General features: G+C 57.8%; 1 long non-coding RNA gene across 1 annotated transcript; it reads left to right on the plus strand.

Annotated features, from left to right (window-relative positions):
• Nucleotides 1-93: 93 nt before the first annotated feature.
• On the plus strand, nt 94-3,659 carry LOC144678622 (uncharacterized). The gene is made up of 3 exons (XR_013576146.1): nt 94-838; nt 2,417-2,481; nt 3,233-3,659. It is a non-coding gene; the product is annotated as an uncharacterized LOC144678622 (long non-coding RNA).
• The last annotated feature ends 5,341 nt before the right edge of the window (nt 3,660-9,000 follow it).

Here is a 9,000-nt window from a genome sequence, read left to right on the forward strand (position 1 = left end):
CCGAATGGCCTCGTCCTGGCTTTCCCATCGTTTCATGGCTGATCCCTATCCCCCTCTTCCACCTCCCCTCCTCCATCCCCCCAGACCCCTTGATGCCTTTAGAATCCAGAAATCCATTTCCTTCTTGAATTTATTCAGTGACTTGGCTCCCACAGAGAATTCCACAGGTTCACCACCCTCCGAGTGAAGACGTTTCTCCTCATCTCAGTCCTGAATGGTCAACCCCGTATCCTGAGACTCTGACCCCTTGTTCTAGGACCCCCCCCCACCATCAGGAACATCCTTCCTGCATCCAGTCTGTCCATCCCTGTCAGAATTTTATACGTGTCAGTGAGACCACCCCCTCTCATTCTTCTAAACTCCAGTGAATACAGGGCCCAGTCGGCCCAATCTCTCCTCATACGACAATCCCGCCATCCCAGGAATCAGTCTGGTGAACCTTCGCTGCCCTCCCTCTATGGCAAGTACATCCTCTCTTAGGTAAGGAGAGCAAAACTGCCCACCATACTCCAGCTGTGGTCTCACCGAGGCCCCTGTCCAGCTGCAGTAAGACATCCCCCTGCTCCTGCGGGGAGACCGAAACCCAACCGAAGGCCAACCGGCCACGTGCGCGTGAGGGCCTCCCCGTCCCCAGCCACTCCAACCCATCCCCAGCCACTCCAACCCATCCCCAGCCACTCCAACCCGTCGTGTGACGCTTCCCGGTCCTTCTGCCCCTTTCCAGGCACGTCCGACAACAACCGCTACAAGACGCTGGACTTCAAGGTCAACCTCAACACGGTCCTCCACGGCTTCGCCGGCTACTTTGAGACCATCCTGTACAAGAACGTGACCCTGAGTAAGTTCTGGAATGTTCCGGCCGGCCGTCGGCCCAGCGGTTTCGGGCCACCCTGTTTTCTGCCCTTGACTCCGGAGGGAAACCTCGATTGAATCTCGCTTTGCAGACAGCCGAGCTGCCGATCGTGCTTCGATGAATGCAACAGTCGTAGTATTATTAACCGGAGATGTCTTTCCTCACTCAGGCCAGTTAGAGCTGATGTTGGGTCTAACTCTTTGCTTCCCCTTCCCCAGCTGGGCTACTCAAATAAAAAGAGTTGTCTTATCGGGGCCCCTTCAACTGGTTCCCCACCCCGTCCAACGTGTCTCTGGCTGATCCGCGGTCCATCTTTCATCAACCCACGTCCCCTTAATACTTTCGAACAAAGAGCTCCCCGGTCCCTCAAGAGTTCAACGTAACTGATCCAGCCCTCCAAGAGAGAGAGTTGCGGACCACTGGCAGTGTCTGGGTGCAGAAGCGTTTCCTCATTTCACTCCCGAAATGCCTGGATCTCATTTTTTAGACTCGGCCCTCGAGTCCGAGACTCCCCGGCCTGTAGAAATAGCTTCTCTCTCGAGCCACCCTATCTCTTCCCCTTAATTGTCTTGAAAATTTCAATCCAATCAAACCTTAGCCTTCTAAATTCCAGGGAATATAACGCTAGGTTATGTAAAGTCTCCGCGTAACTTAACCCTTGGAGTCCAGGTATCGTTAAACCCAAACCCCTTCCCGTTCACTCCCACTGTACACAATCCCAATGGACCCAAACCCCTTCCCCTTCATTCCCACTGTACACAATCCCAATCCCAAACCCCTTCCCCTTCACTCCCACCGTACACAATCCCAATGGACCCAAACCCCTTCCCCTTCACTCCCACTATACACAATCCCAATGGACCCAAACCCCTTCCCCTTCACTCCCACTATACACAATCCCAATGGACCCAAACCCCTTCCCCTTCACTCCCACCGTACACAATCCCAATGGACCCAAACCCCTTCCCGTTCACTCCCACCGTACACAATCCCAATGGACCCAAACCCCTTCCCGTTCACTCCCCCCGTACACAATCACAATGGACCCAAACCCCTTCCCCTTCACTCCCACCGTACACAATCCCAATGGACCCAAACCCCTTCCCGTTCACTCCCACCGTACACAATCCCAATGGACCCAAACCCCTTCCCGTTCACTCCCACCGTACACAATCCCAATGGACCCAAACCCCTTCCCGTTCACTCCCACCGTACACAATCCCAATGGACCCAAACCCCTTCCCCTTCACTCTCACCGTACACAATCCCAATCCCAAACCCCTTCCCCTTCACTCCCACTGTACACAATCCCAATGGACCCAAACCCCTTCCCCTTCACTCCCACCGTACACAATCCCAATGGACCCGAACCCCTTCCCGTTCACTCCCACCGTACACACTCCCAATGGACCCAAACCCCTTCCCGTTCACTCCCACTGTACACAATCCCAATGGACCCAAACCCCTTCCCGTTCACTCCCACTATACACCATACCAACTTAAATCTCTCTTTTTGGAAGTCGGGACCATGATCTCTGACATCTTGTTGATGTTTGTGTGCAGGTATCCGGCCAGACAATCACTCCCCGGGGATGTATTCGTGGTTCCCCATCCTGTTCCCCCTCAAGGTGAGTTCACTCTCATTGGCTACTCCTCCTCCCATTCGATTGTATCGTTTTTCAAACCACACATTTCCTAGTTATCAATCATCTGAAACACCCCCAGGACAGGTACAGCACGTGGTTAGATACAGAGTAAAGCTCCCTCTACACTGTCCGCATCAAACACTCCCATGTCAGAAACAGCACGGGGTTAGATACAGAGTAAAGCTCCCTCTACACCGTCCCCATCAAACACTCCCAGGACAGGTACAGCACGGGGTTAGATACAGAATAAAGCTCCCTCTACACTGTCCCCATCAAACACTCCCAGGACAGGTACAGCACGTGGTTAGATACAGAGTAAAGCTCCCTCTACACTGTCCGCATCAAACACTCCCAGGACAGGTACAGCACGGGGTTAGATACAGAGTAAAGCTCCCTCTACACCGTCCCCATCAAACACTCCCAGGACAGGTACAGCACGGGGTTAGATACAGAGTAAAGCTCCCTCTACACCATCCCCATCAAACACTCCCAGGACAGGTACAGCACGGGGTTAGATACAGAGTAAATCCCCCTCTACACCGTCCCCATCAAACACTCCCAGGACAGGTACAGCACGGGGTTAGATACAGAGTAAAGCTCCCTCTACACCGTCCCCATCAAACACTCCCAGGACAGGTACAGCACGGGGTTAGATACAGAGTAAAGCTCCCTCTACACTGTCCCAATGACGACGGTCTCTAATGCCTTGTTTCTCTCTGTGGTCCGACCCCAGCAACCCATCTGCGTGAAGGCGGGAGAGACCGTCTGCGCCCGTTTCTGGAGGTGCGCCAACGCCAAGAAAGTCTGGTACGAGTGGGCCGTGACGACTCCGGAATGTTCCGCCATCCACAACCCCACCGGCAGGTCCTACACCATCGGCCTCTGAGGCCCAGCCAAGCCTCCTCGACGTCTGTCTGTCTTCGTCAGCCCTACGCCCGCGTGTGTGTGTCTGAGCGCCCGCGCCGGTGTGTGTGTGTGTTGGCGCTGGGGTCAAGTTTCGAAAGGCCTTTGACCTTCGACCCCTGGGGCCCAGGATTGTTGCTGCTGAAATTTTTAAGAGTGGTTTACAGGAGGTACACGTCAGTGAGGAACTGCGTATGTGTGTGTGTGTGTTTGTGTCGTCTTCTGTTTGAACTCGCATTAAAATAGATTGCCCATTGCTTCCTGTGTCACGTTTTTTGACCGTTCTGTCACGGGGATGTGGGTTTCGCTGGGCCGGGCCCAGCATTTATTGCCCGTCCCTAATCGTCCCCTTGAGAAGGTGGTGGGGGCTGAGCTGCCTTCTTGAACCGCTGCAGTCCCCTGTGTGGTGTAGGTACACCCACGGCGCTGTTAGGGAGGGAGTTCCAGGATTTTGTCCCCTGTGGTGTAGGTACACCCACGGCGCTGTTAGGGAGGGAGTTCCAGGATTTTGTCCCCTGTGGTGTAGGTACACCCACGGCGCTGTTAGGGAGGGAGTTCCAGGATTTTGTCCCCTGTGGTGTAGGTACACCCACGGCGCTGTTAGGGAGGGAGTTCCAGGATTTTGTCCCCTGTGTGGTGTAGGTACACCCACAGCGCTGTTAGGGAGGGAGTTCCAGGATTTGGACCCAGCGACAGTGAAGGAACGGCCGATATATTTCCAAGTCAGGACGGTGAGGGGCTCGGAGGGGAACTTCCAGGTGGTGGGTGTTCCCCATGTGTCTGCTGCCCTTGTCCTTCTAGATGGTAGCGGTCGTGGGTTTGGAAGGTGCTGTCGAAGGAACCTTGGCGGGTTGCTGCAGTGCATCTTGTAGATGGTACACACACTGCTGCTACTGTGCGTCGGTGGGGGAGGGAGTGAATGTTTGTGGATGGGGCGCCGATCGAGCGGGGGCTGCTTTGTCCTGGATGGTGTCGAGCTTCTCGAGTGTTGTGGGAGCTGCACTCATCCAGGCAAAGTGGGGAGTGTCCCCATCACACTCCTGACTTGTGCCTTGTAGGTGGTGGACAGGCTTTGGGGGGAGTCAGGAGGTGAGTTACTCTCCGCAGGATTCCCAGCCTCTGACCTGCTCTTGTAGCCACAGTATTTATATGGCTGGGTCCAGTTCAGTTTCTGGTCAATGGTAACCCCCAGGATGTTGATAGTGGGGGATTCAGCAATGGGAATGCCATTTAACGTCAAGGGGGCAATGGTTGGATTCTCTCTAGTTGGAGATGGTCATTGCCTGGCACTTGTGTGTGTGGGCGTGAATGTTACTGGCCACTTGTCAGCCCCGAGACTGGATATTGTCCAGGTCTTGCTGCATTTGGACACGGGGCTGCTAACAAGTATTTGCGTAAACTTGCATATTTGCACGAATTGTAAAAGGTTGAGGACCCAGCACTGATCCCTGTCGCTTGTTGCATCCTGCCAACCAGAAAGAAACAAGGCTTCATGGGCTGCTGCTGTTTCCTCTGCGTTGGGTCCAATATGACTCCTCAGAACCGGAGAAGAGTAAGGATGTGATGGGGTCGTCCGCTCTTGAAGAAGCGGGGAGGGGACAGGTGGAGCGGAAAGGGAAAGCTGGGGGCAGGTCAGAGGGCGGGAGAGGTTCAATGACACAAGATGTTGCCACAGAGGAGGTGTCAATAGCGGAATAAAGGTCTGAAAGCAGAACATGGAACGAGACAGGCAAGGATGGCGGGGAAATGCAAAATACGGTCTGAAGCCATTGAACTCAGTGCTAAGTCCGGAAGGCTGTAAAGTGCCTAGTCGGAAGATGAGGTGCTGTTCCTCCAGTTTGCGCTGAGCTTCACTGGAACAATGCAGCCAGGCCAAGGACGGACATGTGGGCATGAGAGCAGGGTGGGGGGTGTTGAAATGGCAAACGACAGGGAGGTCTCGGTCATGCTTGCGGACAGACCGAAGGTTGTTCCGCAAAGCGGGTCACCCGGTCTGCGTTTGGTCTCTCCGATGTAGAGGAGGCGGCATTGGGAGCGACGAATGCAACAGGCCAAACGGAGAGGAGCGAGAGTGAATCTGCGGACACAACGTGGAACCAGACCTCTAACCGTGCAAAACATAAGTGCCCACAACGTCCCTCTGCAACGGAAAGCGAGACATCATTTCGACACCGGGCCACGTGAGGAGAGACCAGCGACAGAAGCTTGGTCAAAGCAACGGGTTTTAAGGAACGTCTTAAAGGAGCAGAGAGAGAGAGACGGGCTGGAGGGGGTTAACAGAGTTAGGGAGGGGTGTAGGGGGCTGGAGGAGGTTACAGAGATAGGGAGGGGTGTAGGGGGCTGGAGGAGGTTACAGAGATAGGGAGGGATGTAGGGGCTGGAGCGGGTTACAGAGATAGGGAGGGGTGTAGGGGCTGGAGGAGGTTACAGAGATAGGGAGGGGTGTAGGGGCTGGAGCGGGTTACAGAGATAGGGAGGGGTGTAGGGGCTGGAGGAGGTGACAGAGATAGGGAGGGATGTAGGGGGCTGGAGGAGGTTACAGAGATAGGGAGGGATGTAGGGGGCTGGAGGAGGTTACAGAGATAGGGAGGGGTGTAGGGGGCTGGAGGAGGTTACAGAGATAGGGAGGGGTGTAGGGGCTGGAGGAGGTTACAGATAGGGAGGGGTGTAGGGGCTGGAGTAGGTTACAGAGATAGGGAGGGGTGTATTGGGTTGGAGGAGGTTACAGAGATAGGGAGGGGTGTAGGGGACGGGAGGAGGTTACAGAGATAGGGAGGGTTGTAGGGGCTGGAGGAGGTTACAGAGATAGGGAGGGGTGTAGGGGCTGGAGGAGGTTACAGAGATAGGGAGGGGTGTATTGGGTTGGAGGAGGTTACAGAGATAGGGAGGGGTGTAGGGGACGGGAGGAGGTTACAGAGATAGGGAGGGTTGTAGGGGCTGGAGGAGGTTACAGAGATAGGGAGGGATGTAGGGGCTGGAGGAGGTTACAGAGATAGGGAGGGTTGTAGGGGCTGGAGGAGGTTACAGAGATAGGGAGGGTTGTAGGGGCTGCAGGAGGTTACAGAGATAGGGAGGGTTGTAGGGGGCTGGAGGAGGTTACAGAGATAGGGAGGGGTGTAGGGGCTGGAGGAGGTTACAGAGATAGGGAGGGGTGTAGGGGGCTGGAGGAGGTTACAGAGATAGGGAGGGGTGTAGGGGACTGGAGGAGGTTACAGAGATAGGGAGGGGTGTAGGGGACTGGAGGAGGTTACAGAGATAGGGAGGGGTGTAGGGGCTGGAGGAGGTTACAGAGATAGGGAGGGGTGTAGGGGGCTGGAGGAGGTTACAGAGATAGGGAGGGTTGTAGGGGCTGGGGGAGGGAGGGAGGACTTCCTCATCTGTAACCATTCATTCCTCTGATTGTAGTGAAGAGCCAATGATGGCCCTCTTCCGCCTGACTGACAGCCTCTTTACCCAATCAGGGAAGGGTCCATGGGTGGGACGTCGCCACATACGGGGACATGATGGACGTTTCTCTTGGCCAATAGCGGTCCGGTAGGCGGGAGAATGGATCCTGTCGGCTGTTTTCGATTGGCCGAGGGCCCTGATCGGCACTCCTCCCGAACAATGGGATCCGGGAGCGGGGGGGGGGGTGGGGCCAGGTTATCTTTATTTCCATTGGCCGGCAGGCTCCCGATGGACAGCACCGCGGCCCAATGGACTATCGGGTTCGGGCTTTCGCTCACCATCGCTCGATGGCCACACACCGCCCACTTTGAGTGACGTCCGCCTCTACCAATGGGCGGGCGGTGGGCGGAGTTGCGTCATCTCCCCAACCCCCCCCTCCTCGTGCGCGGTCGTGTACCACGAGGGGGGCTGTTTGATTGACAGTGGACGGGGAGGAGCGGCAGCGGCAGCCAATGGGGGCGCCGCGATGGCTGTGCACCGGCGAGGGCGGGTGACGGGCAGGCGGTCCGGCCAATCCGCGGCGGGCGCGCCTTTGACGGACAGCACGGCTGACCAATCAGCAGGGGACGTCCCTTTGACGGACGGGCCGGGCAGCCAATGGCCGGCGGCGATGGGGGCGTGTGTACACAGGCGCTGAGCCGTCGTGCACACGGAGCCGGAGCTGGTGGGTACACGGAAAGCGAGGTTTGACGGGGGGGTGGTCGGCGAGGGGATATTTTGCGTGGTAACGACGAAGGGGGGGGATATAAATGTATATGTCGAAATAATTAACACCTCCTCACCCAACCACAACTTTCGCCCCCTCCCCGCCACCCCTGAGAAAGTTGGAAAGTTTGTATATCCCGGCGGGTGTGTACGTGTGAGGCGCTGCTGTGTACCAGGCCAAAGGCCGCAGCTTCCAGAAGCTTCGGGGAGGCGGTGCCTGCGCGGGCGGGGCATTCGTAGGCTCCTCCCACCATCTCTCCCTCCCCCACATCCGGGAATCTGGCGGGTGGCGGAGGGGGCGGGGACAGCAGGGACGTTTTAGCGTGGAACAGGGGGGTGGGGCCAACCGTTAGGGGGCGGGGCTAAAGCGGAACGGTGGACTGAGAGAGGGGCGGAGCCTCGTTCACAGGAGAGGAGCAATGGGCCCATTGGGGGTGAAGGCGGCCAATTGAAATGGGGCGGGGCCGAGTGAGACGTGAGGCGGGGCCAAAGGGGAGAGAGAGAGAGAGAGAGGGGGGGCTTGGAGCCAAAGGGGGCGGGGCCAAAGGGGAATGCGGGGCACGGCGAAGGGAGCGAGAGGGGTGAGGCAGAAAGGGGGAGGGGCCAATTGGGATGCGGGGCCGTGGCCACGGGAGATGCGGGGATTGGCCAATGGGGATGAAGGGAGGCGTGGGGTGGGGCCACGGGCGATGTGAGGAGGAGCCAAGGGAGAGGTGGGGCGGGGCCAAGGGTGGTTGGGCGGGGCCAAGGGGGAGGTGGGGCGGGGTCAAGGGTGTTGTGGGGTGGGGCCAAGGGAGAGGTGGGCGTCGCCAAGGGAGTGGTGGGCGGGGCCAATGGAGGTGTGGGGCGGGGCCAATGGAGGTGTGGGGCGGGGCCAATGGAGGTGTGGGGCGGGGCCAATGGAGGTGTGGGGCGGGGCCAAGGGAGGTGTGGGGCGGGGCCAAGGGTGTTGTGGGGAGGGGCCAAGGGAGTTGTGGGGAGGGGCCAAGGGAGTTGTGGGGAGGGGCCAAGGGAGTTGTGGGGCGGGGCCAAGGGGGTTGTGGGGAGGGGCCAAGGTAGTTGTGGGGAGGGGCCAAGGGAGATGTGAGGAGGGGCCAAGGGAGAGGTGGGGTGGGACCTAGGGAGAGGTGCGGATTGGTCTATGAAGAGTTGGGGAGAGGCCAAGGGAGGTGTGGGGTGGGGCCAAGAGAGATGTGGGGAGCAGCCAAGGGAGTGCTGGGGAGGGGCCAAGGGAGATGCCATGGGAGATGTGGGGCGGGGCCATGGGAGATGTGAGGTGGGGCCATGGGAGATGTGGGGCGGGGCCATGGGAGATGTGGGGCGGCGCCAATTGAGATGTGAGGTGGGGCAATGGGAGATGTGGGGCAGGGCCAATGGAGATGTGGGGCAGGGCCAATTGAGATGTGGGGCAGGGCCAATTGAGATGTGGGGCAGGGCCAATTGAGA

This window comes from Cetorhinus maximus, unplaced genomic scaffold (genome assembly GCF_964194155.1).
Source record: "Cetorhinus maximus unplaced genomic scaffold, sCetMax3.hap1.1 HAP1_SCAFFOLD_4931, whole genome shotgun sequence".
In the NCBI taxonomy this organism is placed as follows: Eukaryota; Metazoa; Chordata; class Chondrichthyes; order Lamniformes; family Cetorhinidae; genus Cetorhinus; species Cetorhinus maximus.